At 32.1% G+C, this 10,529-nt stretch overlaps 1 pseudogene; it reads right to left on the bottom strand.

Moving 5' to 3' along the window:
- Nucleotides 1-7,566, bottom strand: LOC128177923 (uncharacterized; annotated as a pseudogene).
- Nucleotides 7,567-10,529: the final 2,963 nt, after the last annotated feature.

Raw genomic sequence — 10,529 nt, forward strand, 5'->3', positions numbered from 1 at the left:
TCACCTCTGATGACTGAGTTTTTCGGGTTTTTTATCTTCTTCTGACTTCCCGAACTACTCTCTTCCTCTGAAACAGATTCATGCATTCTCTTAATATTTCCTGGGGGAAGGGTGGGATTTCTTCAGGTTTACCTGTTGATGTAGAGGCACTTGACACTACTGGCTCTAAAAAGTACTGAAAGTGCCATTTTTTACTGATAATTTCTGATATTTACTGATATTGTACTGTTAGTGCTGAGAATTGCTGATATTTACTGATAATTTTACTACTGTTACTGATAATTGCTGTTGGTTCTGATATTTACTGATATTTACTGATGCTTTTGCTGTGAGCTCTGATAATTACTGATATTTACTGAGGTTTACTGTTGGTACCGAGAATTGCTGATAATTACTGAGAACTACAGGCAGGGGATTTTTAAGAGATTAATTTTAATTACTGTAACATGCAAATTATATTTATTTAAAATTATCGGTAAACAAATACCGGGCATTTTTTAAAAAGAAATATGTAAGATCTAACTAAAGTTTTATCAACAGTAACTTCTTTTTTACAACCACAAAAATTAGATTTGATTATTCTTCTTATAATCTGCTTATTTGTTTCAATGCATATTTGATCTGTTTGTTCTTGTTCTAAGTTTTATTTTAGCTGATTAACACAATTCAGCACATAAATAAATGAATGTAGAAATTGCAGAATTGCTATATATCCCATCCCGGTGCGCCAATCCACTCGATACTACAGTGTTACATTGTATATATAGAACAATCCATAGTGAAAAAAAAAATTATAAAGATTTTAACCACTTTATGTAATTGATAAACATCTATTTAATGATTCTAAATTATGAGCGATCATCTCTTTAATTGAAACGTGTTAAATATTTATAATTATAAACTTAAGATGTTTTTATCCCGGCCATAATCACTAATTTTGTTTTCAAAATAAAATCAAACACTTTTGTTTCACATTGTATTTCCCGGCCATTTATATTTGTTTATTCTGAGGTTGCAAGACATATACACAGGTGGTCAATTTTCACACCTTGCCACGGTCACTCTGTCGTGTATATATTCTGAACACTGTCTGTCAGTTCTGAGGGTTTTCTTGATCCCAGACATACAACAGAATCTTTTCAGCGACTGCCAGACATATACACAGGTGGTCAATTTTCACACCTTGCCGTGGTCACTCTGTCGTGTGTATAGTCTGGGTGCTCTCTGTTAGTTGTGAGGTTTTTCTTAATCCAAGACATACAAAATATTTTTTTCTGCTTGCTTATAGGCGTGGAGATTAAATATCTAAGCGTTCATAGATTAAGGAAAATCAGTTAAATTGTGTGTTTATTTTTAAAATTATATAGCCGCTGGTCATATAACCGCATACAAGTGCATGAATAACCCCTGCGAGATGAAATTCATGATTTTAAGAACTTTAATGAACCGTTCATGAAGTTTCATGATGTATTCATGACTGGTTCATAACTGGTTCATAAAGGTGGTTCATGAATTTTATTCATGAATATATTCTTAAAATGTAATTCATGAACAAATTATGAATATACAAGAATACAGGAAATACCTGGTATTCAATAGTTCTAGGTATTGAACATTCATGAATTTTCATGAAGTTCTAATTTACGAAATATATAATTAATTTCAAATACTTTGATAAATAACATAGTTTACTCTAGTATTCAGAACACTATCTTTTTTAAAAAAAAATTATACATCTTAAAATATTAATATTAAAACATAGTCTTCATGAACATTCATGAATATTCATGCAAACACCTATATAAATGTGGCATCTTTAATTTTGAAAAAGAAAGATGTGATATATCATACTGGCACTGTACCAGTTATCGGCTATAATTTTACGTTTTCTTTTCGTGTTTACTTATTTCTTGATATATTGGAATAAAACTTTTTATACTTTAAATTGTGAACTCCTTATTTATCCATCGGTTAGATTATATCATCATTTAGAACCCAAAACATATTGTTTCTGTGCTTTTAAGCAAGCCCCGAATTTGCCTAGGTTTTATGATTTACTGTACCAGTTATCGGCTTCGTGATAATAACATAGTAAAATCCTTGTACATGTTGATTTTATATTCTGCAAAGTGTTGATTGAATTATGTCCCTTGCGGGGTCAGCCTATAGGTCGTAGGGGTTATTTTACATAAATTAAACCCATAAAATTATTCTTTTATCATCATACGGTAATTCACACAATCAATGCATAATTATACAATCAGACGTTCAACTGCGCCATGAATCTCTCAGAATTTAGTGAGTTCCCTTTCTTTATAAATGTTATATGTATTGATATTAATTGTCAAATCAAAGAAGGGATATAATTACGTATCACAAAGAGGTCATATTCTATTTTTAACTTATTACGTCACTCTCCCCACAGCTGTAAATCAGCGGTAAACAATGATCGTTAAAGCTCATGTTTAAAACATATTGAAGAAAGTTTTCAAGCAAACTTACTTTTCTTTATTCGAAACAGATGACTGAATAAAAAAATCTCGGATATCCGCGTGCTATAGACCCGAACCCTCAGTTTAGCCGATAACTGGTCTTAGCCGATAACTGGTACAGTACCAGTAGTTACTTAATTTATTTAATTCTAAGAAACATGTAAATCCATTGACAACAGCGAAGGTCTCAGACATCATGATCAAATGGTCATTACTAGATCCTAAATTTGACGCTTAATTTCTTCATTGTTCAATTTATATTTTTTTTAAAAATGACATAATTTATTAGTGAATAATCAGTCTTTGCAGATGATACATTATGGCTATTTTATGTTGTTAAAAATCTTGTAAACTAAACTGAAAAAGTGAAATAATTTAAAACTTTGCATATTCCTTTGGAAAAAAGATTTAGTATACGTTGAATTCTAACTTGTTTGAAGTACATTGTATATCAAGTTTATTAAAGACGTGGTAGGTTGTCAGTCTATCATAGAAGCATAAATACACACAAGACGAAGTGCGTCTGTTCCTGGGAGAACGACAGAGAAAATGTTCCGAGCACATTCGGTTGAAATTTGGACCCCGTCGAGTTTAGAACCTTTGCACACATTTGAAAGCGATTCATTCTAAGAAGTTACAAATCCTTTACGTAAATATTCCGTTGAGAACTTCCAACAATTCATTTATGATTAGCTGTTTAAACTCAGACAACTACCGTTACTATATTCCGAGTTTCGAGGAGTCCGCCATTGTTTATGAGGTGTCATGTCGATTCGCCTCCGTTACAAAAACACACTGAACTTCAATTTGTCAATAAACTTAATGATAAGCAATAATGAAAATATTACTTTAAAACATTAATGCAAATTATAGAAATAAAGTATGAAAGAATATTTAATTGGGTGTAAATTATTTTTTAAGTTCCAAAACCTTGAGGGTTAAAAAACGAAGGGAGTTGAAGTTTAACAGACACAACTTGTGTAAACCGAACGATATTAAATCGTACGTTTCTTCAATCTCTAACAATATAATAATGAAAACTTAAGCATTTTATAATTAGTTTCATTTAAAGATATTTTTTGATTATTATTAACATATGTTAAAAAAATTATTTAACTAAATGAAAGAGTCTCAGAATACACAGTCAGCGAGTTGTTTTGATTCTATTACGTCACTTCCGCCCAGTGATTACGCGTTTTGAATGAAAGCAGACGGATCTTCAACATGAGCGATGGATTAATTAAGCATGGAACATGCAAGAAGATAATGCAGTAGATGTAGTTCAAAGTAATGGTATTAAAGGTAATATAGTATGTATACATGTATATTGAAATAACTTTTATGAGGGAGTCAAAACGTAAGATTAAGTTTTGTTCATTTTTTCAAACATTTCAAAATGGCGGTTTTTAATTTGTAGTGAAATTCTTTTTTGACTAACTTATAAGTTTTTACTACATAATTGATAATAAATTACACATTTGATATACCAACATCGGTGCAATTACAAGGTAAAGTTATATGCTGATGTCATTTGAGTTAATACAATTTTTTTTTTACTCAAGAATTATGCAGTGAAACCAGAATATTGGACAGCCCTAAAGATAGTGATCATTGAACATAAATTTCAGTAAGTAATAAATAAATGCTATTGCAAGTAATTGAAAATTTCTAATAGAATGGCCCATTTACAAATTTGAAAACAGTTATAGTTTCATCGTAATAAATTAAAGAAGTATTTTATTCGAGTATATAGATACATTGAAATGGATTGAACAGCAGGCATAATGCCTATATATGTTTTCTTCTGAATTTTTCATCGTGTTTCATCTTGAGTTGTTTTATTTTTCTGCGATATCACTTTTTCTAGGGTAGGCACTCTCATTCTTAAGCTCTAGTGCAATTTCAGCATTATCATTTGATAAAAATATTTAAAATAAGAATTAAATGAGATGATTGAATGATTAGTTGATGTTCCAAATGTTTTAAACGACATGTTATAATAATTTTTTATTATACTGCTATTTGTCATATTATTTTTGTACAGTACAGAGGTACAACTCTTCTGCCACCAAAGGGGCTATATGTGAAGCCTGAAGAATTGCCACCAAGAAGTATTGTCACCAAGACACTCTGGGTTTGTAGAAAATAATCATTTAAAGGATGGAGCATTTTACCTACCATGCAATAAATGCACATTGCAATATATGGAATACAAGTGAAATCAACATGAGCAGAGGCAAGGAAGATGCAACAAAGGCAGATTTCATAAAGAACATATTGATAGTTATCAACTAGTAATCATATTCTAATGTCGCTTTGTAACATTCCTTAAAAGCTAATGAGTTAGTATTGATATCATTACCTGTTGTTTTTTTAAAACAACTTTATTAAACTCGCTGATTATTTAAAGTGATAGTCAGTACATAAGAATTATGTGATAATTAAGATATTGTCTCATTATTCTTCAATCTATTATAATAAAGTATTTTATATTTGATTTTTTAGGAGATTTTACCTTTTATATACAAAATGTAGAAGGTAAGAATTTTCATGAATAGTTCATGAATTTTATTTATGAATTATTCATGAATAAAATTCATAATGATATTCATGAACAGTTCATGAAGATTCATTAAACTTATTCCTGAACAGTTCATGAAGATCCCATGAACTTATTATTGGACATTCATCAAATGATGAAGCTTCATGAATATAACTGTTCATGAATTATTCATGAAAAATTATATTCATGAATATTCATCAACATTTTTTCATGAACAAAAATTCATGACTTTAAAATATCCAATAATAAGTTCATGGCATCCTCATGAACTGTTCATGAACATTTCATGAATATAATTCATGAATCATTCAAGGGAAAATCATGAATTGTTCATGATCATCTCGCAGGGGAAAGTATTAATGAGAGAGAGAGAGAGAGAGAGAGAGAGGGGGGTTTCAATCAAGTCGCTGTTGCAATCGGTGGTTATGATACTGTAATGGGACATAATCATGCTTATGCCTTTCTGCATTGACGCCTCAAAATACGTTATAATAGAGAGAGAGAGAGAGAGAGAATTAAAGCACGATAAGCCGTAACACTTTTTCACTATATTAAGCTGGTGTTCTTTGTAGTCTTAGAAAAGTTTACAATTGAAATATGTGTTTGAAATGGCGGTTGTGATGCTGAAATAGAACTTTATCGTGCTAATGCCGTTATGCCATTTTGACTCGGAAACTCAAATTTTAGGACTAGATAATATATGCGAGCAAGAGAGAGAGAGAAAGAAAGAGTTAGAGAGAGAGAGAGCAGGGTGGGCAGATTTACAATAATATAACTAGATCATGACAACATGCATGCCGTGCAACAGAAGATATATTACATATGTTTTAAAAGTGAAAGAGTGAAAGGTCGGACAATAAAAATTATTCTTCGCCGATTGTTACCTATTTTGATTTCAGCAAATGGTAGGAGAGAGAGAGAGAAAGAGAGAGAGATTATTTATTCAACTTTTTTGAATCAATTGAATGCGGAACAAATAAGATGATGAATATGAAAATCATTCTAATACGTTATTTATATTGTTGTCAATAAAAATAATACTTTTCTCTTTGAATAAATATTCTCAAGATCATGGATTCCTGTATACGGATATTACGTAATGTCATACACAAGGTGCCAGACTGACAATTTACAAGGTTGAATTGCGACATTCAAACCTCTTGATCTGCTGAAAGTATGTATACTATACACAGATACTGCCTCGCTAATCTTTCTGTGAAGTAAAACCTCAAAGACATTATAAAGTCCTGACCGGGTATCTCTCTATTTTGAAAAGAAAAATAATCATGTTAAGAATTGTGGGGTTGTTCATTGATGAAAAAAAAATGTCCACCGCATTTAGAAATTAAAATTTTTGTGGAGTCTGCCTTAAGTTTAAGTACCAATTTTTGACCGGCTTTCTAATATTGTCTAAAATGTGATCTGTGAGTTTCCGAAGTTCAAAAGAAGCTGAATATCAAATAAATAAAACTTAAGAATATATAATTAAATAGTGTTAAATCTGAAATATTTGTTATTTAATAATTAACAGACAATGTTTTGGGCCTTAAAATATTCTCAGTAATTATTAGAAATTCTCAGTACCAACAGTAAACCTCAGTAAATATCAGTAATTATCAGAGCTCACAGCAAAAGCATCAGTAAATATCAGTAAATGTCAGAACCAACAGCAATTATCAGTAACAGCAATAAAATTATCAGTAAATATCAGCAATTCTCAGCACTAACAGTACAATATCAGTAAATATCAGAAATTATCAGTAAAAAATGGCACTTTCAGTACTTTTTAGAGCCAGTAGTGTGAATGACTCGATAGAAGACACTTTGGGGAAACAGCATGATCTTTTCCAAGGATGTCCTCCATTTCAGAGTAGAAAGTCATTCTTGTCATTTCCTTAAAAAAATGCAAAAACTGTTTGTATTATGATTAAAAATTGTTGAAAAAGTTAAAAATTTAACAATTCCTAGTTTTCTTTACTCACCAGACTTGCCATATTGGTCCTTTGTCTTTTTGTAGATGCAAACAAGTGTCTTCCAGCGACCACTGACTTGCATCTCCGAGTATCTGTAGCCTTTCTCTCTCAGCTTCTCATATATTTTTGTCCACAATGCAACTTTTCTAAGTCTGCCTGATTCAAGTGCTGTTTTATGATTTTTATATTCACTCAACAGCAGAAGTGTTGGGGCTTTTGACCATAAACCATCTACCTCTCCATTCTCTGTGGTTGATAAGTCAGGTAAGTCAACAGCAGTAGCTGAGATTCCTGATCCTGAAGGATATATAACAATAATTTATGATCATAATTCCTAATTTTTAAATGTACAATGTTTAAATATGGATAATGTAGTGTTTGCAATTTACATTACGTGTTCTAAGAGAGATAACTCTATGCTATCCCCTACTGTGTTATGTTGGGTTATTGCCCCTGTATTATGTGTGACGTTGTTTCCGGTTTTAATAAAGGTCTTCAATGACGAACCTGTTTTATTCATGTTCTAAATCTGGTTAAATCCGTGTATGTAGCATACAAGGACGCTACAGATAACATACATAATTCAACAGCAGGCAAAGCCTATATTAGTCATTTACAATTTATTACGTATACAAATAAAATGTACCGCATCATTTCTAGTTGTGTTTACCATTTCTACAGCATGGATGTTTGGTGAAAATATTCATGTCTGAAAAAAAAAACAAGTTGCATTCTTCACATTGCACAAGAGTCCTCCTTTTTATGGAAGGGGTTTGGTTGACTTCATCACAGGTCTCCGTCCCAACTATTGTCACATCAGAATAGGCTCCTGTGGCAATAATTCAAACAATTAACATATTATAATGAAACTATGAAAAATGTGTAGGGGGCTGGATTCACCACATCAAAATCGCGGTGCAGGTGGTCATGATTTTTTTAGTGCTTAAAATAATTAGAATGTTCACATCATATTCAAAATGTAAAGAACACCTACATTTATTTGTATCAATAAATATTGAATATCTGTTAAGTTGTTCCAGAAAAAAATAAATGACTGTTTTTTTAGTATGTTTATCCCCCCCCCCCCCCCCAAAAAAAAAAGCAAAAAAAAAAAAGGGGGAAGCTACTCTCCATCTTTAAAAAATTAGGTCAGAGTCTGAGAGATTATATTAATAACGCTTAGTAGTTATATAACGCGCATTTCTTACCGGTATTTTGATTCACATGAATTCAGCATTATATATGTATATAAATTAACATTCGAGCGTGTTTTTTTATTTGCATTAAAATTGCTTATTTTAAGCCAAATTCTAATGCATATCTCTTGTTTTAGAATTGTCCTACCTCTTTGGGCACATTCGTGCATATAAAACCTGTCCATTGATGCAAAAGTCATTGAGCACATGGAACACCCGTGTAGAATATGTTGCCTCTCCGCCATTTTAATTCCGTCTGCACCACCTATCTGGCGGGAACAGTTCCGACAGTTCCAGAACAGCGATTCCGATTCGTTCGTTTTCGATTCCGTTGATTCTCCCTGTCGGAACTGCCAATCGAGTACGCCCTAGGAGAAAGTCCATAATTTTCTTGGATAATTGGTTTGTATTAAAAATCATTTGATACTGTAAAAATAAAAAAAAACCGGACCAAGCAACTTTAATCTTGACGATTTATGCGGTTCCTCAGTTTATGTTGACTGTTTCACTGATATTTCCCTTGTAATATGAGCTGCAATTTTCATGTTGAATTTTTTTTTTCCGAAAATGTGTTTTTCTTCTAAAATGACCAAAAAACCCATGTTTTTAAAATATCTGCAAGGTGTATTTTTGTAGGAAAGACCGTTAAGAAGCCCTTATTGGAGCAAAATTGAATAATTGTCGTCCTGTACAAAAATTGATTTGCTATATATTCCTTATAGGAGAAATCTTTCTTCTGACAAAAATTAATGAATTTTTCAAACTTTATTTACCATAAAAGTTTAAGTTACGTGCAGACTTATCATACTAGCAGGTTTCTGCAGCAAAATAAAATTCTAAATAATGCAGCTCATATTGCTTTAAAAATATATGTGCATGTCAAGATGCTGTTGGGGACATTTATTTCCCTCTCTCTCTTTCTCTCTCTCTAACAAACTAGATCTTTCTTTTCTCACTATGTTTGATTATATACCATTTGTTTCATAAACGAATTAGGAAGCGTTTGCATTGGCGATGGCTGAGGCCACTCTCCGGATGCATCGTCCAGCCGTGGCCTTCGACACATGAACGGCATCTCCAACAAGCTGGTGGAAAGCCCCAGTGCCCACAAACCTCAGGAAAACCAGTAGCTGAAGCATAGGTGCTAGAGCCTTTGACCTCCTCGTACCACGACTCACCGTGTCGGAAATCATGTCACAGATATAGATGATAGTGGGTCGACGAAAACGGTTCCTCTCGAAGATTTCATAATTTGCCCGCATTTCCTATAAATTAAGACGCTCTCGAAAAACCCGAGGACAAGGGAGCCACCTTTTTTGCTGATCATTATTCTTAAAAATCCAACGAAAGCCGCCATTTTGAAGTTACGTAGTTACAATCTCTACAGCGAAGTACTTTGAACTGTTCAGAGATCTGCTCCTTATATAAGGGTTGTCGGGACAGCAGTGATGAAAGAGAAATATGGCGGACAGCGCCTATTTACGAGCGGTGTTCAGCTTTAATATAAGTTAAACAGTTTATTTATACTTTTGATTGTGTACGACTTTGAAAATCTACAAGCCCATTAAGGAATATCGGGTTAAATTCCTGCCTGCAAATACAATATTTATAAAAAGGTGCAAATGTATTTGCAGGAAGTTTTGATCTGATGATTTTTTTTTCGAGCTATGTCCCTTTATTGGCTTATTTATGCATAAATAAAATGCTTCTGCTTTCATTTTCTATTTAGTAAACTTGAGATTATTTTTAAACATGCTCTTTACATGAAGACTATAAATTCGCCAAATTTAAAATGTCACATCAAATAATGTCTTTGCTACATTGTTTTGGACCTTTGAAATGAAGATAAGATTTTATATTTTACTTTTATCTGTTACAATGTAAAAAAATTTTTTTGGCTCTTTTATGTAACAACGGCAAATATCAAAATCATAAATAGGATTTTTTTTAGGTGTCTGGTAGAATATTTAACTTTTTTTTCGTAAAATGCATTTTTTTTTATCTGCTGAATGTTTATTCTTCCATAATTATACAAAAACACAGCTTTAATATCAAAATATTGAGTTTCTAGTCAATATGGTTATTTTCTGACATGTCAACATTAAGTTCTGACAAGTTGACATAAATATCTGACAAGTCAACATAATCATCTGACAAGTCGACATAATCATCTGACCAGTCGACATAATTATCTGACAAGTGGTGGCAGATCTATGCCACCATACATATCAGTGTAATTTTTTTTCACTAATCGTGAAACTTAGGAATCAGTTCTGTGGCTGATGAGCTACTTAATTTCTCGGAG

Source organism: Crassostrea angulata, chromosome 3, assembly GCF_025612915.1.
Source record: "Crassostrea angulata isolate pt1a10 chromosome 3, ASM2561291v2, whole genome shotgun sequence".
In the NCBI taxonomy this organism is placed as follows: Eukaryota; Metazoa; Mollusca; class Bivalvia; order Ostreida; family Ostreidae; genus Magallana; species Magallana angulata.